Source organism: Macrobrachium rosenbergii, chromosome 55 (genome assembly GCF_040412425.1).
Source record: "Macrobrachium rosenbergii isolate ZJJX-2024 chromosome 55, ASM4041242v1, whole genome shotgun sequence".
NCBI classification, from domain to species: domain Eukaryota; kingdom Metazoa; phylum Arthropoda; class Malacostraca; order Decapoda; family Palaemonidae; genus Macrobrachium; species Macrobrachium rosenbergii.
In genome coordinates this window covers 70,256,829-70,280,162 of record NC_089795.1, presented here as the reverse complement: position 1 = coordinate 70,280,162, position 23,334 = coordinate 70,256,829, and the positions used below count along the sequence as shown (strand labels likewise).

At 37.4% G+C, this 23,334-nt stretch overlaps 1 long non-coding RNA gene across 1 annotated transcript; it reads left to right on the top strand.

The window, feature by feature from the left end:
• Positions 1-928: 928 nt before the first annotated feature.
• On the top strand, positions 929-23,224 carry LOC136835387 (uncharacterized). The gene is made up of 4 exons (XR_010852122.1): positions 929-1,064; positions 1,186-1,241; positions 14,944-15,031; positions 23,120-23,224. It is a non-coding gene; the product is annotated as an uncharacterized lncRNA (long non-coding RNA).
• The last annotated feature ends 110 nt before the right edge of the window (positions 23,225-23,334 follow it).

The window sequence follows — 23,334 nt, the reverse complement described above, 5'->3', positions numbered from 1 at the left end:
TTATGCTTGTATAATTGCCCAATTTTAGTTCATTTTATGAAAATAGTTAAGTTTAGCCATTCATATTTGTCAAGAGGACCCATTTTCCAACCTGTGCCCACCGTCTAGTGAAATGAGACAGTCTCATAGTTAATATAATGGTGTATAATATTGAAGATACCCGTAATCATAAGATGGTCCTTTCGTGGCCTCATTCCGTCACGGATATCAATATTTGAATGTCTGGACTTTTTGGAAGTGTGGGAGGGGGTTGATCTGGAGTACAAATTTCAAGTTATTTTAAATAAATTTATGAATTCCTCCTGGGCATTTACGTGCAGTGAGAGAGAGGGAACACAGAAAACTAAAATATCTCTGCGAACCTTTGTCGCTAACCCTATCATATTTTTGCTCGAAGAATTGGTAAATATATTATCGGGAAAATTGCTCATATCTGTATCAACTGTCCACGTACATTATTAAATACCAAATACTCCTGAGTTAATCGCTAGCTAGCGAGATTTATTAGCATGCTCATAATAATTTGTTTGAAGCTATTGATGGCAAGCTCTGAAAAGGCGCGGGAACGTGTGTTTGTTCGTTCCTGAGCTTTGGCTTGGGCTTTAACTCTCTGCAGTGGTTTCTAAAATTGTATCATCTAAACTTGAGTATAAAAAATTAAACGCTGAAATACAGAGGTGGTCTCTGAACTGCTAAATTACTAAAAAAATTGCCTTCCAGGTTAGTTGAATTCATCAACAGCCTTTAGATTCTTACAAATGAAAGAGGTGACCAATTCTGTTAAAGTAACAGCACCACAATTGTAATCCTGTTGCTTGTGAGAACGTATGAATATTTCTGTATAATACATTATATAGCAGTCAAGAAAAGAACTAAAATTCAGGTTAAGCTCTAGTTCAAAAGAGAAAATCGCTGTTTTTCCAAATTTGCGATTTTCATAAGAAGAAGAGTTAACGATAACTCAGAATCGGACTCGGACGAGAAGTTGAGACTTGAGAGCTGCAGTGACGGTCTGGTCTGAAGAAGTAGGTGTGAACAACGTGACACGATGTCAGGCAGGGAAGGTACGGAATTTTTTATTTTATTGTATTGATTTTTTTTTACGCTGCTGTTGTTGAACTGACATATTCTTTGATCAAAGTAAACCACCTTCCATTATGTGATGGTATCTAATTTTAATTTCAGGTGGCAAGAAAAAGCCATTGAAGGCACCCAAAAAGGGCCAAAACGAAATGGACGATGTAAGTATAAAGAACACGTCAAGCTTAAGTAAGCCCATTTTACTCTAGCCTAACCAAAGCAGTCGACTTGTAATAGTAGGCGGCTGTTGAGGCGTATTTTCATATGTTTAATGTTGCTGAGTTTCATATCGTTCTTTACCAAAATGGAGTTAGCCTAGACTCTCGACTAGCCTGGAGAGACTAGGCTGAATCATTCTCGGCAATTGCTAAGGATGCGTATGCAGCGGCCCATTGGAGTATCGGAAGGTAAGCCTAAGCTCCTTAGGCTATATTAGTCTTTAACCAAGACTCGTGTAAAGTTATTCTAGGGAAGGTTGTGCCCTTTTAGCGTAATTAGTGGCAGAAACACCCGATTTTTCTATTTTATTGACAACAATCCCTGCAGGGGGTTACTGTTGTCATTGCACGTCATGCAGTGTTCTGTAGGCATACTTAAGGTTCTTTGCAATGTCCCTTTGGCCCCTAGATGCAGTTCTTTCCAAAACTTTTACAGTACCGCCGTTCATATTCTTCCATCTTTCACCCACTCGAACAATTGATTCACAGTACAACTGCAAGGTTTTCTGCCTGTTCCACCCTTCAAGTCTTTTTACTGTAAATTTCTGCTTCAGCTCTGAATAACATCAGAGTCCCAGTGCTTGGCCCTTTAGCCTAAATTTCTGTATTTCATTTTTTTGTAGACAACGCCAGCAGAGTTTCGCAATCCAAGTAGCCTAGGCAAAGCTAGCTGAAGTTAAAGCTAAGACTAATAGCCGTAGGCTGGTTATTAGCTATTCGGCAAGATCTCTTGCCAGTAAAGGCGCGGTTACAGTTTCGTGTGCTGTGGGTTTCCGTCCTGCGATTTCCTGGCACCCCACCACCAGGTGGCAGTGGGTGACTAGAGAATCGTGATGGATACAAAAAGATGGCGACTTAACCTGTGAAACCAACCTAACTGAACCTAGGATGTGCCCTTACCTGGCCGTCAGGCGAAACCCCTTCGCCCCTGGACCCCCCATAAACCTAGGCTAAAACCGACCTAACCTAACATAGGACGTGCATGCCCTTACCTGGCCGGACCCCCCAGAAGGGCCATGGAATTAGTAAATCTTTAACTTTTCGAAATAGCACGTGCCTCATTGAAGTGGAATCGTCTGAGAACCGAATCGGTCGTGATATCGGTGGCTCCATTCTTCTTTCGTTTTGGTTTCTGGGACACTGGCTTTCCAGTGGGGATCTGGACAACTGGAACCGGGAACAAGGACCTTGTGGAATTAACTAATCCGTTTAGATGGCGGCGTCCACGTGATTGTTGTGATTGGCGACATTAGACCGCATTTTGGCGGGTGTTGAAACGGCTCTACTTAAGGGATATGCACATTTAATTAATTCGAGGAAAGCTTTAAAAGGGCAAGGAACATTTGTTAAGTAACATTTTTTAATGCAATACATAGAAAAATAAGAATTATACAGTACATGGTTTTTATGGCACGCTTCTAGGCAAAACATTCACGTTTCAACACCGCCATGATTCTATTGTGTTTGTGTATGCTTGTATGCGGCGGGATCAACAAAATGTAATGTGTGATTGATGTTAAGTGTGTTTTGAAATGGTGATTTAAAGGGTGGTATGATTTTCAACAATCTGAAATTACCGTTGATTCTGGGTGTGTTTTTTCTAAAATGGGAAGTAATAATGTTTCTGTGGGTCAGTCTGGTACAACTTGAAAGAACGTGTCCTTTGTTTCACAATAATCCGCTTGAGAACCCAACAACCTTGACCGCGTCTGCCTTTATTGAATTTCCTCTTTCCAAATTTGGATTAACAGTTTCGTATGTGTCTTGGCTCCCGATTTTCCGATTGTCCGAATCAAAATGTGATACAAACTTCCGGCAGAAGTTAAACCAGTCTACTAAGGTAGGGAGACCCAATATCCAAAGCTTCATCTGGACACTCGGCTGTGAATCCAGCTGTGAACTGCACCAAATGCTCTTGAGAAGATGGGAACCGGAAGAATGAGCCAGTCCGGATGGATGTTATTTTCCGACAACGCCAAGGTTATCGCCAAATAAAGCTTTTGGGCTAGTCTGATCAGGACAGGGTGCCTTCATCACACTTGCCACCAAGTCCCGCTGAAATCGCCAAGTAGGCCGCTTTTCATTAGGTAAACCAGCAATGACCACTCCTCATGACAAAACACCTAAATCCCATAGGTCACTGGATTCTTAGCCGCAAAATTCCGTGGGTTTGATACGGTTACGGAAGACACGGTAATATGTGCCAACTCTTGAACCAAGAGACTGAGGAAGGCCGAGGCGTGCAGTTCTCGGGGCATTTCCCCGGTCATTGGTCATCAGCTGTTTTGGGTGGAACTACTTACCCTTGGCGGAGGGGATCTCTTGCACGGCAGAATGAGTTAAGGCGGCCCAGCACGTAAACTGTAATCTACCCCCAGTAAATGTTAAGGGGAAGGCTGATTGAAGATATCCTTTTATTATAATTTTCTGGCCAAACAATATAGAAAAGGGTGTATATAATGCAGTATAGGTGAGATATTAGAAAATTACCAAGATAATGAGATATTTGTCTTTTATGTTAATCCCTGAGCAGCTGATACTAAACATGGCAGAAGGTCCACAGGACACCATGTTTCAGTATCAACCCCTCAGGGATGAAAGCAAAAATATAGATGAAAGACAGTGAATTTCTCAATAGGCTATCTTGGTAAATTTCTAAAATTATCTCACCTGTAATGCATTATATACACCCTTTTCTATATTGTTTAGCCAAAAAGTTATATTAAAAACTATTTGTTTGTGTGGCTGTCTCCTTTACATTTACCTTCTTCCCATTTCATGTGGGCTGCTTGATCTGAATAGCACAGCAACTTCAACCATCCTAGGGTAGTAAATTTTTACTTTGAGCTAGCGTATGGGTTAGTTGCATTTTGGAATTGAAATAATGATTTTCCTGTTTTGATGTGTGCTCAGGGGTATCTAAATTTTGTTTCATTATCAAGTGAGTAGTTTCAGATGCTAGACCTCCCTTGTGTTTTATAATTTTGGAGACCCCAATGGAAAGCGAGTTTCTGGATGAGGGAAAAGACAAAACGAATGAAATACAAGGATGGAGTTAATCTAGCCTAGGGGGCAGGGCTGAGAGGGTAACCCTCCACTTAACCCAAGTACACTGTAAATTAGAATAATAAATTGGGCTGTCACCTAATCAAATCTAACCGTAGGGCAACAGGTCCTCACCTTTCCAAAAACTATCATTATGTAGGGTATTTTAGCATGTGTCTCTTGAAAAAAAAAGTCGATAAACCACACATTGATCACAGTCAAAGCTTGCAGAAGTGTAGTGGACATGTTAGAATTTATTCATGTGTTTCGCTATTTTGTATATTTCCCCATCCAAAAATTCCAGTTTCCCACTGTGACCCCCCATAGTTGTTGAATATAAGAGGGACCCAGTATCTCCAAAACTTAGCATAGCCTACTGATTTGATACCGAAAGGAACCTCAGAATCATTCAGAACTCTCACCAAAGTGTAGGGGTTACAGGGATTAGGATGTCTCAAAGACTTTTTAGTCACTTATCTCTAGGAGCAGGTTTTACTGTTCATTCACAGTGTTCTAATGATTTTGTGTAGCTTTCTTTTAAACCCTTCCACACTTGCTTTTGACAACTGGTGGCAGTTTATTCCATTTGTCTCATAACTTGTATGTGAAGAAGTTCCCACAATATGTGTTGTATCTCTTCAGTTTTAGTTTCCATCCATTATTTCTTCTCTGGTTTTCATTTAATGTGAAGAGGTAACTGTCTGCTTTTATTATGCCTTTCAGTATTTTGAATGTTTCTATGAGTTGTCCTTGCAATCATCATTTTTCTAAGCCATACATGTTCAGGCTCTTTAGTCATCTTTGGTAAGCTATTTGCCTGATGGATGGAATTAACTTTGTGGCTATTGCTTGTACCCCTTCTTATCTATTTATGCCCTTTCTTAGTGTTGGTGACCAAAACTGCACTGCATATTTAAGATGAGGTCTAACTATGGATGTGTAGAGCTGCAGCACTGCTTCCTTGTTTCTGTATTTGAACTGCCTCTTTATGTATCCCACTAGTTTCTGTGCCTTCTTTTCAGCTCTTGTGCACTATTTTGTGGCTTTTAAATCCTTGGTAATAATGACTCCAAGGTCCTCTTCTCGTTCTACACTATTTATGTCATTTCCAAGCGGCATATAGTTGGCATGAGGGTTGTTTGCTCCTATTTGGAACACTTTACACTAAATCAAGTTAAAAGGCATTTGCCATCTTTTTGACCACACTCTTATTTTCCTTAGGTCATTTCTTAAACTTTCCACTGTATCTGGTTTTGTTGCATTTATAGCTAGTTTGGTGTCATCTGCAAATTTGGGTATCCTGCTAGTTAAGCCTACATCAGTGTCATTAATGTAAATCAAAAACAAGAGTGGGGCAAGGACAGAACCCGTTTATTACGACACTGTTTTCTATTAGTTAGCCAGTCTTCAGTCCAGTCTGCTGTTTCTCCTATAGTTCCTAAAGCTCTAACTTTTATCATTAGTTTCTTGTGTGGAACTTTGTCTAAATGCCCAGCATGTTATGGAAAAACTCCAAGAGGTTTGATAGGCAGGATCTCTTTTGTCTGAAGCTGTGTTGATTGTTTAACAACAGGTTGTTTCTATCAATGTGATCCACAGTTTGATCTGCAATTATGGACTCAAAAATCTTCCAAGGAACTGACATTAGACAGATTGGTCTATGATTTCCTGGCTCTTCTCTTGGACCTTTTTTGTAAACTGGGGGCACATTACCTAGTTTTCCATCCCTTTGGTGGCTTTCATTGTTCTGCAGTTTTTCTGTAAAGTTTATATTGGTGAGGACCTATCTCCTCTTTTAACCCTTTAATTTCTCTTGGGTGAATCCCATCCGGGCCAGGAGATTTAAACTTTAATTTTTCTATTTTGTTTTTAATGTCTTTTTCTGTAAATTATTTTATCAAGTGGTTCTACCCTTTCATATTTAATAGCTGGTTCAGGGATTGAGGTAGTGTCTTCAATTGTGAAAACACTAGTAAAAAATTTATTCAATAACAGCTTTTTTCCAAGTCTGAGTGCACTAGGTTTCCTCTATTGTCTTAAGGGACCTGTGCTATTTTTTATTGACTTCCTACTATTAACATGCGCAGAGGATTATTTTGGGTGTTCCGTACAAATTGATGCTACTTTCTTATCCACATTTATCCTTGCATTTTTTACTAATTTGTCCACCATTCTACAGTTCTTCATGCCTGCTTGCTTCTTCTGGTGTTGGGTGTCGAGTCATTGATTTGTGCAATCTGTCTTTCTCTTATTTTATTTTTAATTTCTCTGTTGAACCACTTCGGCTGAGGGTTGCTGTGTGTTTGTATTTACTTTAATGGTATACATCTGGTGTGTTTTTCTGTGTATTCTTCTAGAAAGGCTTCCCAATATACAATCATGGTTTATAGTAAAATTTTACCAAATGTGTCACCAATCTCACTAAATACAAAAGGGAATCTAATGGGATCTGATGGCTAACAATTAAGTTAAAGAACTTAATATTAACAGCATTATTTGTTTGAACTGAGCCAGACTGGCATAATGGTCTACTTGAACAATAAAGGGTTTGGTTCAATATCGATGGACTCTACAGTAATCTCATTAACTGTAACATTTAAGGGGTATTCTAATGAATGATCCCTTTGAGGAGGTTACTCTTGGGTTAATAACCAGCTTTGGCCATATTTCCACAAGAACAAGAAAGTTAAAACCTTTACTGGACAACCTCTTGACAACAATTCTGCAGGGTTTTCTCTAGTATTAACAAAGATAGGAAATTTACAATCTTGTACTGTATCTGTTTTACTCTATTTCTGACTTAAGGGTCTTTACACTTGTTATTCTTAATGTGAGCAGTGGTTACTTCACTATCACTCCAGGTTACAAAAGACTGACAATTTAGTTATGAAACGTTCATTACGCTATTAGCCAGCTCACATCCAACATTGACTGAAAACAACTCTAACTTAGGAATAGTTAACTTTCGAGGGGAACAAACATGAGTTTTACTTATTGATATGTTACTAATCTGAGAACTCAAATCAACTGAACAAGCTACTGTACCAAAGGGCTCTTTTAGAGGACCCCGTAGGGGACCAGTACCGTCAGTGCACCTCATGTGGTGCACTGTAGGCATCACTTAAGGTTCTTTGCGGCATGCCTCTAGCTGCAACCCCTTTCGTTCCTTTTATTGTGCCTCCTTTCATATTCTCTTTCTTCCATCTTACTTTCCAGCCTCTCCTAACAATTGATTCATATGCAACTGTGAGGTTTTCCTCCTGTTACACCTTTCAGACCTTTTACTGTTAGTTTCCGTTTCAGCACTGAATGACTTCATAGGTCCCAGAGCTTGGCCTTTGGCCAAAATTCTATTTTCAATTCTTTCAGAGAAATCATGACCATTCAGGTTTATTCTTTAGACTGTTTTGGTTTACTTTTGAGCCAACAAAATTTAACAAATTTGATCCATGAATTTCCAGCAAAAAAGCAATACAGTACTGTACAAAAATTAAAATAACCTATACCAGATGAACCATATTTCACCAGTGAAAAGCTTAGTCAAACTTGAGGTGCATGAGTCAGCTAAAGACATTTCTAATGGCACCCCGTGTGGGGTTTTGGGAACTGTCAATTGGAACGGTTCGTTAGTCACATCATGGGTCAGTTTAAAATTTCATAACCCCTGAAACTATATTCCTCACAATGAACTCTGTTATCCCAAACATATCTGTAATGGACTAATGTACACCTGTTCCTATAATCAACAGCTACATACTGAAACTTATAATATACTGTACATAGTGTCCAGTCCCACTAATGTCACTACACTATTATACTACATGTATTAGGAAAAAGGCTGTATAATATAACTATGAAATGATTCCTTGTGATACATCGGAATTCCTATAATTAACCCTCTGTCAGTCAAGTATTTACTCATCAATCCAAAATATCTGCATAAATCATTACTAATGAAAACTGATTCCAACACCCTAAAAGGTAACATATCTCCAGAAATGTGCCCTTCTGATGTCGCTACTACCGCTTTTGCCCGAGGTTTGATCTCTGCCAACAATGATTTGGTCTCTTTCTCAATATTTTAAAATTGTAGTATAATATGTACTGTAAAGAAAGGAATTGTTAAATCTACGTCATACCGAACCTCCCGAACAGTCACCTGTGATACATTGAACACATGCCTCCAATCATGAAAATGCTCACGCAACTCTATGGTACTTGTAACTAACCCCCATAAAAAAAATCCAAAATTAAAAAATTAAAAAAATAATGCAAATGATCTGAATGGGACAGCTTCCATGTAAAAAGAGAAAGAAAACAAAACTTGACCCATTACGCTAAATCCCCACATCTGTGAGCATAAAACAAGGAGAAAACAAAAACCATCAATAATTATTTTAACCCCGATGAAACGAAAATGAGAACCCCCCCCCCAAAAAAAAAAAAAAAACTTCACCCATTATTAAGTTACATTTTTGTTCTTAGATGTGTGTTAATCTAGTAAGCCCCGTATCTTCATCCAGAACAACAAACTTATTTCCTTCCTTCTCTTGCATAACCCAAAACAGGCCTTCAAATTTGGGATCTAATTTATAATTTAATTTAGGTCATTTCTGACATTAATTTTCAAAAACACCTTATCCCCAAATGCAGTTCTTGTGCCGACTGACTTTGCATTACAGGCAGTCCCCGGTTATCGGCGATCCGGGTTTACGGGGCTTGTCTAGCGATGAAAATTAGCAATTTTCAGCGCCGAAAATTGCCGATTTCCACTTATCGGTGCTGATAACCTAAAATCGGCAATTTTTGGCGCTGAAACCCTGCGAAAATCACCGATTTTTGGCAATCCCCCGCCAATAACCAGGGATTGCCTGTACTTCTCTCTGCCATTTCTCGCATCTTCAACTCAAGATTATTACTAAGACATGCATTCTCTCCTTAGCTGTAGCAGCTAACAATTTAATTGTGTCATCACAGAGAGAAGGTATAGGCAACAAATCAAATGCAACCTGAACTGCATAATCAAATAATGCCTCCATGGGAGAGATTCATGTGGTATCACTAACCCTTGTATTTATGCTGTGTCATACCACGTCGAGAAAGCGATCCCAGTTAGTATCATTACCACCCATTGTAACTCTTAGAGCTTCAAGCACCTGTCTATTAGCTCGCTTACACAATCCATTACCTTCAGGCCTGTACGGAAGAATATTTGCTTTCTGTATCCCCATAACTTCCACAAGAGACACTAGTGTTCTATTCACAAATAAATCTGGCAGACAATCTACTGGATACCTATCAGGAATGGTCTTCTCATTTAGCTTCCTAAAATCCACACACACACAGATTGAACCATCTTTCTTGGGTACCGCCAATAACAAGAAATTAAACGGTGATGAGGTACGCCTAATTATACCTTCATCCTCCCACTTATTAATTTCTTGCTCAACCTGCTCCCTAATCTTAAAAGGTATCCTATACGACGTGACATAAAGGGGCTTTGTCCCTTCCGCTAAATCTGTATTTATGTTCTAAAACATCTGGTAATCCCAGTTTATCCCCCTTTAGGGCTGTAACATCAGAAAATTCAGCTAACACCTCACCTATTCCCTCAGTATATTCTGTATAGTCTGCTTCACCTAAATGATTCCTATAAACCTTTACTGCCCACCTCTAGCCACCACTCTTTCAGTTAACAATGGGCTGGAAGAAAACTGAGATGTCAAGGGGTTGAAATAAGGTCCCTGGCCACTTCCATCTCACCTCCATGACAGATGCCAGATGCCACCAATTCCTTGCATAAACAATTCTTGGTTTTATTTTACTGGTTTCCAGCTGGCACCAGAAAAATACAAATTAATTTCAATTTGTCATTTCTATGGTGTTGGTTCTTCCTAAAGACTTTATGGTTTTCAGCCCTGATTTGTTTGATTTTCCTTAATTTTTAAGCGATGCATAATTCGCATTGCTCTCCTTCACTCCCTTTGCCGAAGATGAATCCGTTGATCAGCGTTCTTTTCTATACCTTACTTTTACCACAGCTCCTGTTAAAACGACAAAGAAGTTAACATTGATTATGGTAAGGCATGTTTTCAAGAAAAGTTGGTGCTGTTGGGGTTAACAGTCAAAATAGAAAGTTAGTAAACTGTTTGAAATTAAATAGCTCTGCATAACATGAACAGTGTAGTGTTCCCACATTTGTGTGTGTGGAGTGAGCTCCTAGAAACCAACCAACCAACCAGCTCCGGCAATGTGCCAGATGTTGCTAGCTTAAGCTACAACAATAACCGAGGCAATCTTGGAAGTTATACAAAGTTCTTGTTGTGCTAAATCTCAGTTGAGCAAGTATGCAAGGGATTTGGTTGACTCTCAATTGGACATTTGTTTATTTGCCATGGGTGAATTAGTAAGTGTAATTACTCTTTCATGTATGTATAGATTACAGAAAAGAAAAGTTGTTTGTGTATTGATAATCATCAAATTAATTGTGTGTTTGTCATCTGGATTTATGGTAGGGTAGGTTAGGTTTGGTCCAGAAAATTGTATACAGGACTTACAGGGGTAGCTTATGTAAATTGTAGATTGTTTTTAGGTAGAATACTTGGTAAGGAAAATTAGGTTAAGTGACAATTGTGTGCTTTACTCCCCAAAAATTGCTTAACTGGGCCACTGCTCTTTCACGATACAATAGTATTGTTTCGTAAAAAAATAAATAAAATAAAAATGAAACTACAACAAAGAGCATCACTTAAAGCTGGTTCTTGGAATTTCACTGCATCAATTTACAGTTTTATGAAGATGCTTAGAGCTGTGTTGGGACTTCGATACGATATCAGTTTTTCTCATTCCTCTGTTCTACATGCATTTCAGGTTCTTGCACCAAGGAAGCAGTCTTTTCTAGTCGTTAAGGTACTTTGGCCTAATTGTGATGCATAAGTACTTTTGAATTCAGTATTTCATTCTTAGCACGACAGCTTGGTGACCATGAGAATAAGTTAATATATATGTGTGTGTGAATGTATGTGTATACATGTGTATGTATATATGTAGATACAAGTAAGAAATAATGATGATGATAACAGTTATATTAATATTAGTCCTGAAAGGGGCAGCGTTTCTCGATGTCGAGTTTTTAACCTCACCATGGTAGACCTGTTTCCAAAGCTAATGGAGAAATGTTCTGTATTTATTTTTACAACTCAGTTAAGGTAGTCTAACCATTAGTAGCTTTTTGACACTTCCTACCCTTGTCTCCTTACCCCCAAGTTTTTAGGCCGTCGCCTAAAATGTCTTGAATCATGAGATTAGAAATTCTTAGCATTATCTTTGAAGTCTTCCCTCTAAGGTCTTGCCCATACAACCTTTTCAGCATGGAATTTCCCAAACTGCTCAAGTTCTGCTTCAGTAAGTGTTCAAACCTCACATTATAAGTGAAAGGATTGCAAATGTAGCCATAACTGATCTCTTTAACTCTTTGAGAAGGTTGTAAGGATCCCATGAAGGCCATGAAGAGTTTCTGAAGTGTCTGGCAAGTTTCAGGAAGAACCTTGGGTAGTGAGGGTTCTTAGGGAAGGATACTTAGTACCTTTTGTTATTTTTCCACCCTGGTCGACTTCCAATTTTCTTCTCAGAGAATCTTTGTTTTTGGATTGGGTAGACTAGACAGTTGTTATACTGTGGGGCCAATCAAGCCAATTTTAATCTAGTCTCCAAGGGGTTTCCTTCATTTTTTCTTGTTCTGAGACCTCAGGGAGGGAGCTGGAGGCCGGTATTGGACATTTCCAATCTCACCAAGTTTGTTCATTTTACTCTCTTTTGATGGAGTCATTCAGTTTTGGCCTGGTAGCATTTCAGAAAGGCAATGGATATTTTCTTTTGACATGTAGGATGTGTACTTCCACATCCCAGTACAGTACATCTTCAGTTGAAGAAGTACCTATGCTTTGTCTTGTAAGGGAAGGTCTTCCAGTTCTAAGCTCTGTTTTGATCCATGTGCATTTAAGTAGTATTCACCTGTTTGTTGGCATCTGTAACAGGGTGAAATCATCTGCTTGCTATCAGAGTTCTCTTATATTTTGATGACTGGTTAGTTCTTGCCAATTTGTTTCAGGTGATCTTGGGGGTGAAGGATTATCTTCTGTCTAGCCTTGGGGCTTGGCATTTTGTTCAAGGTCGACAAATCTATGGTTTTTCCGATCCAGTCAATTATCTGGGAATGAAGATCAACTCGCTCTTTTCAGACTCCCTCTTTTCAGGGTTTTTCTGACAGAGATGGATAGACAGTTTTGTACCTTTTTTGAGAGAGTTTTCAAGGGCCTGCCTCTAGACCTCAAGTGTGCAGACATTACATTGCCCTCAGATGTCTCAGAGGCAGATTGGTAGGCCATTCTGAGAAACATTTGATGTCAGGGAGTTGGACTGGAGAGAAAGCAAGCTGCTTATAAACAACCCAGGGCTTTTGGCAGTTTGGAATGGGCTTAAGCAAGCAAGACTTCTAGTGATAGTATGATTGCAGTCTTTTCTGACAATTCAACCTGATTCTTACACGAGTCAAGGAAGCACAAATGTAGAGATCTGTTTAGGCTAACAAAGAAACTTCCTTTAAATACCTCATTTTGTCCAAGGAGAAACAGCATTATCAAAGACCAACTCAGTGGGAAAGGACAAGGCCTTCTGTCAGAATGGTCTCCTCTTTCACAGGTTTTCCAGAAATTGTGGAACCTTCGGGGAGACCCAAACTTCAGTCTCTTTACAACTGCCCAAAACATGACACACCCTGTTTACTGCTCTCCATGCCAGGATCCTTAAGTACAGGCAGTTGATGCCTTTCTGCAAGAGTGGTCGACTGTAGACCTTACGCTTTTCCTCTGTTTGCCATTTTGAGGAAATACTGTGCTCAAGTTGTGGGCTTTGCAGAACATAAGGATGATTTTGATAGCTCCTTGGTGTCCCCAAAGGGAATGGTTTCTTGAATTTTCTTTCTATCAAACCTCCACATGCTTCATCTGACCACTTGGAGATTGTCAGCTGTCAGTTATGAGCTAGAGGCTTTTCTAGAGTGGCTAGGGAAGCAATCCTTAGTCTATAAAGCCCTCTAGTCTGTATCAATAATAGTGGTCAGTTTATTGATCTTGGTGGTTGTCCAGAGGGATATCCAGCACCCTTACCAGTATGGATGTCCTGATTAAGTTCTGCCAGTATCTTGTGTACACAATTACTCTACAAGATAGTAGTCCTTTTTCCCTGTAAGGATCCTCTGACAAGTCTGGCTACAAGGACTTTAAACCCTGCTATGGTTACAATGTTTGGTGACAATCACACAAGAGGCAGGAATGTTTAGAAGCTTTTTCCCCTCATTAAAAAGTTTTTAGTTTGCTTGGCTGAACAGTTGTTTCTCTTGGCTGCACTAACCCACAGTCATTCAGTGTGATAGTCAGCTAACTTACAGTTGGCAGGATCCATTCTAAAAAATAAAAATTTTTATCAAATTAATTATTTAGATACTTACCTACTGTTTAAAGTGGAAACCCACCCAGCCTCCCCACATCTTAATGGGTGGTCATGAAGTATTCTGAAAAGAATGTAAACATTCCAACATTACCTGGTGAGAAACAAGTATTACAGAGACGGCCCCAGCAGTTTAGTCAAGCATTATTTTTATTGTAAATGCGGATCGCACCTAATGGTGCAAAGATGTAAGCTAACTTTAACGGTAGATAAGTATCCAAATAATTTTGTCAAAAGAATTTTTATTTTTGCTAACTTCCCCCATACTACTTTGTTTACATGAAAAATTAATATGGTACAAAGCCCTTGAAATAACCTGTAAATGATTGTGCTGAAATCTTAGTGCCAAAATTCAGTCCATTTTGAGATATATAAGGCATTGTACCATAGTTTGAACAGGTATAGATCTGTTGTGAAACCTCAGTGAAAGTGAATGATAAGTAATGAAATTATTTGGAAAAATTAGCTTCTGTAAATTTGGTGAAGCCAGACTGGGCTAATGCATCAGTGTTACTTGGACCAAGGTTTCAAGGTTATTGAGCTCTCCACCCATCAATTAGTTTGTTGGGGGAGGTTACTATATTCTTTCTTTTAGACTATTCTGTATTGTCTAAATACGGTGTATACCTACCAGTTTCACTCCCCGTATCTATGAAACATTGATGGACAGTGCTTCATACTCATGTTCCCATGTTGCATACTGAGCTGTGGGAAAAAATTAATTGTTTTGAGGTTTTTTTTTTTAACATTCATAGCCCTTTTAAAGGGTAACAGCAGTTATTACCATGTCATAATTCATAAGAGATAGAAAGGCTGATAAAAGATTTTATGAGTGGCTTGACACAACTGTGTGTTTTATCCTTATTTTCCAATACCTGCCAGTTATTCATTTATTAGTTTGTATTAACGTAATGTATAATTTACTTTCACCCATGCTATTCAAGTTGATATTCATATGTTTTATTCCATAAGGATAGATGCATGTGGAAAATACACTGCAGTCATTATCACTACTATGGATTGAATTTTCATAAAAACATGTAATTTTCCATATGTTAATAAATCATTAATTATGTAATTTTCTTCCTGTTAGGATGACAAGGCATATTTAGCTAAAAAGAAGGAAGAAGAAAAGAAGATGAAGGAAATGGCTCAGCGTGCTGCTAAAGGTGGCCCACTTGGTAAGTGTTTTTTTTTTTTTTTTTTTTTTTTTTTTTCTTCTTCTTCTTCTTCTTCTTCTTCTTCTTCTTCTTCCAATTGTAATTTTTATGTTGGTAGTTATTTCGATGCTGTTTCTCATAATTCTCCTGAATTTTTGTACTATACCAGTCTATTTTCAAAGTACTTCAGTGTTCTTGCTGGCCCTATAATATTTACCATGGAGATAGAGCTGTTAAAACTTTTTTATTTATTTTAATTTAAAAAAATTTTTTTTTACCTTTATTTTCTTTTTACCTTATAACTAAATTAATGCTGTAATTGAAGTGAGCTGTTATAGAATGAATGTGTTTATTAATATGCTCCTGCTTCACTAACAGTCTTGTGTTCAACCTAGTCCAGTAAGCCCTCGTCTAACCTAGAATGGATTTACCTGTAGATTGATTCCACCTTTTTTGGGGGGTGGTTATTCCTTTTTGAGGTCCTCCCATGTTGATTCTGATTTCATTTAAAACTTATTGAATGGAATGATTGAGATTGAGATTTTACTTGTAGATCTACTTGTATTTTGCCTTCCATAAGTAGACTTAAACATTATTTGTTGAAGTTGTTAAAAGCAGTGATACAAGCATTGTATACCAAATACCAGATAAAGTTTGTTGTTCCCTGTGCTTGGGTCACGAAAATGACTGGTGGTGTTGCATTTTCGCTCATCTGAAAGGATGTCCAGAAATTTGTCCCACTTACATCCAAGGATTAGAGGCAGTGAGGGCAATTGATTATGCACAGACTGTTTTTATACAAGTTACATTGTAGAACTTGATGGGGCAGAGAGCATCTTGACTGCAGATTATAGGTGAATTTAACCCTTAATGAACAGGCATCATCATATGAGTATCTATAACAGGTTTTGAATGATGGACGGGCTAACTCATACGATTTGGTTGAATTTAGCAAGAAAGATGTTCATAGCACTTCAATGGTCGATAAATGACATATATGGCAACTGTGTAGCTCAGCACAGGACAGAGGGGGATTAGTGCGCCTTGAGACTTGATGGGGGAATGTATTGCCCCTCTCTGTCCCATGATGTCTTTTTATTTATTTGCTCATAAACACAACCAGGGATTGCTGTTGGTTTTAGTTCTTATCTCTTACAATAGCATGTCAGCTATAATTGTAATTTTGTAGAGAGAAGTTTAAAAAAATATTAGAAAAAACATGTACAGTATACCTCACAAAAAGTTACTGCATCTCCCCATCTCAGTAAATCTCGTAAATATTTTACAACAAATATACTCAGAATTTGTTACTGAATTTAGTTTTTCTCTGTTATGATATTGTGTGAGCTGTAATTATAATTTTACAAAGTAAAATAAAATAAATTATTAGAAAAAACATGTATAACTTGGTAAAATTAGCATATTTTTATGAGTGTCTTGTAAAAGAGGCTCCACACAGGGTTGTGAATAGTCACTTTCAACTTCCCCTGGAAGGTAGGGTAAATTTTTTAGAATATTTTTTCTCGCACCATGTGCATTTGCATATCTTCCTCTTTCCATTGATGTGTTTTTTCTTAAATTGGTCAACCTTAAAGTTTGCCCAGGGGCGGGGGTGTAATATATATTTAGCCCGTCCCTTAAGGGTCAAGGGCAAAGGTTTTGATATTGCATGACCTTCTTACTTTGCTAGACAAAGTGGTAGAACTAAGAAGCATCCAGTTTGGACATGAACACCATTAAAATTCTGTACCTGTGCAAAATCAAGAGAAGTTTGGTTCTGGAAATACCAACATTTCCATTAAAGATAGAAGCTGCAATCACAACCAAAGAACTAGTGTCACACACACACACTCAACTTGTACCCATAGTCATTTCGTAGGTGTACAGTTCTAACTCTGCCACTATTCAATTCCAAAGTCAGGCCCCACATAATTGCTTTCAATAATTGCAGTAAGTATCAAGTCTATACAAGAGGGTTGTGATTAGGGGTGGAACACAGTCATAAGGTGAAGTCAGGTTATTTGAAACCTTTATCATTTGGCCCATGAACAAGAACAGTCTGGTGTTGTTGCATCTACAAATATCTTATCCACGCAAAAAGTGATGGATAGTTCTTACTGGGCAAAGCAAGAGGTCCCCTACCTTGTCTGTGGTAGAAGAAAAGGCTGGAATAGCAAAAGGAGCAGTGATACATACCCAAACCTGTGGCATAAGCAACTTTCTGCCTTGTAAGCATACAAGTCATTCAGTTAACACATCTTAACAATGCCAGTGCTAGTTGGAATAGTCTTTACTCTCAAGTTTTGAAAGGAATGAATGTCTCATTGAGTCTGGGGAAGCAGTCACATAGATGCCTTGAATTGAAGCTCTTCAAGAATGTGGCTATGTATCCCTTTTGAAGTATTGAAACTGGAGCCTTTTCTGACAGCACAGGTGCAGCAAGTAGTCATCAACCATGGGAATAGATAAATTGACTAGATTAATCTCCCTCTTCCTGCACCATTGTAATTTGCCCTATGGTTTATGGCTGCAGCAGCATCGTGAGAAGAGTTTTTCAGTGTCCAAGTGTGTAATCGAAGCATTTCAAGGGTGTTGTGTCACTTTAGGAAGTGCCGTTAGGTTGGAGAAGATCTTTTACATACTCCTGTTGAAATGTTCCTCTTTACTGGAATGATTTATAGTAAAATCCCAGCACTATCTCTGCTAAGCAACACGGAGGTTATCATCTTGTGCTTCCTTGATTCCTCAAGTAGTAGGGTTGCCTGCCAGTACACCAACAATCTTTTCTTCTATGATGGAATGAATGCTTGGAGACCTGGGAATACAGACTTCATCATGAGAAAGTATACATGTTGCTTTCTATCTGTCACTGATCATGTACTGTTGCTTACAAAAAATGATACTTGAATGAGGCCATGCAGTCAAGTGAAGAAAACGCCCTTAGCTTATTTACGTAATCACAAGAACCTCTTAGCACTAGTCTTATCACTACCTAGTAACGTGGCATATCAGCTTTTAACCCCGCGAAGCTAACTAGGTTGAAATCAGATTTTCTTGTTAATTATTTGGGGCAAAGCACAATGAAACAGAACACCAAAATCCTACAGATACTTGCAACAAAAGGTCACAAAGCATTAGACAAATTACCTAATCCAAAGGGACCAGCAAGCCTCATTTGAAAGGAAAAAATTTAATGAAGATAACCATCAAACTTAAGCTGTGCACTTAGAATTAATAATGATAAAATATTGAATACTGAGTTGATTATTAAATTCATTTGAATCTGAAAACCGAGCAGAAAGTAAAGCCGTAGAGAATAGAAAAGGTGCATTATCACCCACAAAGTAAACAGTTACTCAAACTCCTCACCAGAAAAAATTGTAGTCCGCATACTTACAGTCGTCAACCTAAGTTGCAATGCTCTTCCAACACTTAAAGATATAAGTATTACAGAAGAGATGATGGAAAGTTATAAACATCACAGAAGAGATGATAGATACTGTCAGAATGAACTCAGCATCTGGTTTAGGTCACCTCCTGCAGTGTTAATGAAATCATGCAAACTAGAACTAAAGACATCCATTTACAATACAAATGTCAGGCTGGGCATAAATAGGATGAAAGTGAAGGGAAGTAGTTATAAGCAAGGACAATAATGGATACAAGATGGGGAAAAAGTGTGCTCATAATAGCCCTTCATTATTTAATGGTATTTTCATTATAAAGGAGTGTATTTTGATAAGTTTTGTGTACAGAGTAAAAAGGGAAAGTCATTTTTAATCTTAATTCCTTCTTGACGAAATAAAATAACAATGAACTGCACTTTTAAAACTTAAGTGTCCCTAGTTTCTTTTTATTAGTAATTTAGAAACATTTTAAATGAGTCCTGTACTACAGAAATTTCCCGAGGTATCTTTATCATCAGGGTTTTTTTTGTTTGTTCTAGGGGAATGTAAAATGTGATCAACTGTTTGTGTGCATTACACTGCTGGATAGCGACTTTAATTTTTAAAAAATAAATTGGCCCTTCCTGTGGAACAAAGAAAATATTTTCCAGTGTTGGCTATTGATATTAAACTGCTGTAATAGTTTGTGATGTTTTAGTTACCAGTGTAATAGTAGGAGCAGTATCTGAAATCTTTGCACTAGTTAATAATTTGAGGTATAGTACCATCTAATATGGGTGGTACTTTAAGGTTGATTTGTCAGATGGTTTCAATTGCTTTGAAACTCGCTTCATTATCTAGTTACATATATCATATATACTCACATATCATGCAACTTTTGAAGACCTAATTTTGAAGCTAATTCTAAGGGGTTCACATTGTACATGAGATTATAAAATTAGTGTATGCAGTGTTCACATATTAGCATCATATTATAAAGTACAAAAATAATACAAACATAACTAATACAGTAGGCATCTTTTCCATGGCTCTTTCAAAAAGTTATGCTTCACTTTACTGTATCCATATTACTATTACTATCGTATTATAAAGTGCAAACAAAGCGATCATGCGCCATTTGCATTTTATAGGTTTTCATGAAACGACAATACCATTTGGGAATTTTTGTTTAGGCATCAATTTCCATTTAAAGATAGCCATGGGGGAAAGTTTCGTCCCATCTGCCGTACTTGTTAAAACAACAGTAAAATGTTGTTTCATGCCCAGTAGTTTTGATTAAAATACTTTTCTCTCTCCAGTTTTATTTACGGTCAAGTTTGACACATTGAAGTTTAGAGGAGTTTCACCATGTTGCTGATACATGATAATTTATAGTCATTAGCAGCTTGAACATTGTTTTCTCAGCTTCAGCTACAAGTTGCAGCTTAAATTTAGCAGTACTGTATATTTCCTTGCCGATCTTTTCTCCGTAGCGAACAATGGTTGAAATGCAAGGAAAACAGCTGTTGTTATCCAATTCAGTTGTTCATAGCAAAACAGCTGTTTCTCGTTTGGTTGTTTATAGCTGTAGTATGTGTTTACACAACGAGTATAGCGTTACTAATGATAATTTTATCATTCTCTTTTACTTTTTAACTTATTTAACTAGAAGATGGGATAAAGATATGGAGGAAAAGAGGTTAGGCTTATAGTCATTGGGAACAACATGCATTCTTCTTCACTATAACATCTTGTTGATTCTCGGGGGATGTTTCTAATGACTGAAACATCAGTCTCTTTGGAGGCGTGGGTTCGAATCCCACCACTGCCACCATTCTGTGGGAACCCTTACGTCCTTCTTTTTTTAGTCCATTCTAATTTGGTCTCAAAAAAGCACCTCACATGACACACAATATACATAATAAAATAATTTTATTGTGAAAATTTGGGGGTAACACGATACGCAAAATCGAGTGGTAGTCAGTAATAACTTAAAACATGTTACCAATCAATATAGCTTGCTTAGTATGACATTTAATTGAGTTTTGTTGGTTTGCCTTCATTATAAAAATACACTAGTCTACAAATATTAGAAATACTCTGAAACTCGAACTTGAAAGCATGGACTTGCTCTTATTATAAAAAAAAAAAATTAACTTTTCTTTTGCCACCCAGTATAAGTTTATATTGATATTTTAAATCAGATTTACTAGCTAGCTCTTAAGAGAAAGCAGAGCATTACAAGGCTGTGTTAATATTGCTATTAGACTGGGCCCCTCATAAATTAGGTTCATTTTCTAGATACCCGTTTTGAAATTGGAATATTCTCAAACCAAAATCTACACTAAATAATTTTCGTTTTATATATACTGTACCTAATAACATGACCTTTGAAGTGTTTATTTCACAATCCATCAGATTTCTTGTTTGTTGCACTTTGTTGCTAGGTTCATTAGGTGCTCTTCAAATGTAAGAAATGAGAGGATGATATTTTTTTATTACATCATGATATATATCTCATCATCCATTCAAGGCAAAAAAAAAAAAAAAGTTACATATGATGCATGTTTGCGCCAATAGCACTAAACTTAGTTGACAAGCACGCAAGTGGTTGCCCACCCATGCACCTTCTAACATTTATTATTGTACTGGTATATTTACCTGCTAAATATAAGCAGTAAACCAATTGACATGTGATGTTATATCAAATGATGTAATGCTTATAAGACAAAACAGTTGTGAAAGCTCTCAGGAAGATTAAGGCCTGCCTCCCTGAAACACTTGTGTGGCCTACCATCCTCACAATAACCCTATATCAGTATGCTTTTGAGTGTAAGCAGTGTTAACAATGCTTCTCCATCTGTGCAGCATTGCCAGCCATCAAAGTGCAGTTTTTTAAATACTGTATATATATATGTATATATAATATATACACACAGGCAGTCCCCGGTTAATGACAGGGGTTCCATTCCTGGCCAGGTGCCGATAAACTGCTTACCAGCGCCAGAAAATCTGGTTAACTACATCACAAGCCAAACGCCATTAACCGATGCCGCTGGTAAGCGGGGACTGCCGTGTGTGTGTATATATATATTTATATGTATATATATTATTGTGGGGCTTGGACACACTGGATAATGTTTAGCTCTTGGTGCGGTGAAAATGGATAAACGAGGGACTCCAGTATGTAATACTACATTGCTTTACATGTCAATTACAATACTCTATTAACTAAATGTCAGTAAAAATACTGCACCTGAGTTTGGGGCCCACAGTAAGCACATAGCATTTATGTCAAAACACACAGGGTGTGTTTTGTTAGTTTTTCATGTATTAATACTTTTGCATTCTACATATCTTTTAAACACAAATAGGTAGAAAACTACTGGAATCAGCTAGCTTTTGTTAGTCTATACTGTTTAGTACAGTATTTTATGTATTTTCAGAAGCAATTCAATTTGCAGATATACTGTATTTTTTAAATTGAGTGATGAGTGAATTACTTGTGAAATTGCAGTATAATAAGCAATGGGAGTTGTCTCCAGGGTATGATATAATGTAGAATATATGTAAATCTTTGTTAACAGATTGTGTTACCTGAGGGGGTGGGTGTCTATCAGATGTCCAAGTTGAGGTGCCACTAAAAAATTTGAGATTTTGCGAATGACTAATTAACTCTTAAGGGACAGGCTAAATATATATACAAGTACATCAGTGGAAAGAGGAAGATATGCAAATGCGCATAGTGTAAAAAATTTAAAATTTTTCCCTACCTTCCTTGGGAAGTTGAAAGTCACTATTTACAACCCTGTGTGGGCCACTTTTACAAGACACTTGTAGAAATGTTAATTTTACCAAATGCAGGTTTTTTATAATATATTAAACCCCCATATTTGCAAGGGAACCCCCCCCCTCCCCCGGCACACAAATAACTAAAATTTGTGCATACTTAAAACCCTACTAAAAACACTTAGAACTGCCTATTTTGATAGTTTAAACTTAAAAAAAAAAAAAAAAAAACTAAAAATGCTATACCCAAGTATTGTAATAGTTTTATCACAAAAAGTGCATTTAGTCATGAAAATATGAAAATACAGTAATTAGTGAATATTTCAGTGAAAAATACCATGAATGGATGAATTTTCCACGAATGCTGTATATATGCATTCCATAGAGAAATCCGCAAACGGGTGAGTCCGCGAATAGTGAGACTGCGAATAGGGGGGGTTTCCTGTAATTTTTGTAAAATTATAATTACAGTTCACACAATATATAACAAGGTTTACCGAGATGAGGCGATGCAGTAACTTTTTGTGAGGTATACATGTTCTTTCTAATATTTCTATGCAAAATTACTACAATTATAGCTGACATACTGTCATAAAAAATAAGAAATAAAACCAACTGCAATCCCCGGGTATATTTATGAGCAAATTAATAAAAAGACGTCCTAGAGCTGCAGAGGTGCAGTGCATCCCCCTATGAAATCTCAAGGCATACTGATCGATGTCTCTCCGTGCAAAGCTAAATAGTTGCCATAAGTAATTTATGGCTGCTAAATGCACTCAAACTGTATGGCACAAAATATGATTACTCATATGAGGATTCCCATCCAATAAGGGTTAATTGGGAAAGTATATAGTTTGAATATGTAAGATATTGTCATAAACACTTAAAGTATTGTACCTCTAGTGTCTATACTGATAGTTTTTTTCAATTTCAGGTACTGGAGGCATCAAGAAGAGTGGCAAGAAATGATGGCATTTGGTTTTAGCATTGGATTTGGTTTTTAAGAGTAATTTTTCTTTTATTAAATACATAAAAATTTGGTTTTTTTTTCCAATGAACCTTCAACATTTCCACAAGATATCAGCTTTCTCAAAAAGTTGTCTCATGGAAATGTTTTAAAATGTTTTGGGATGCATCTGTCATATCAAA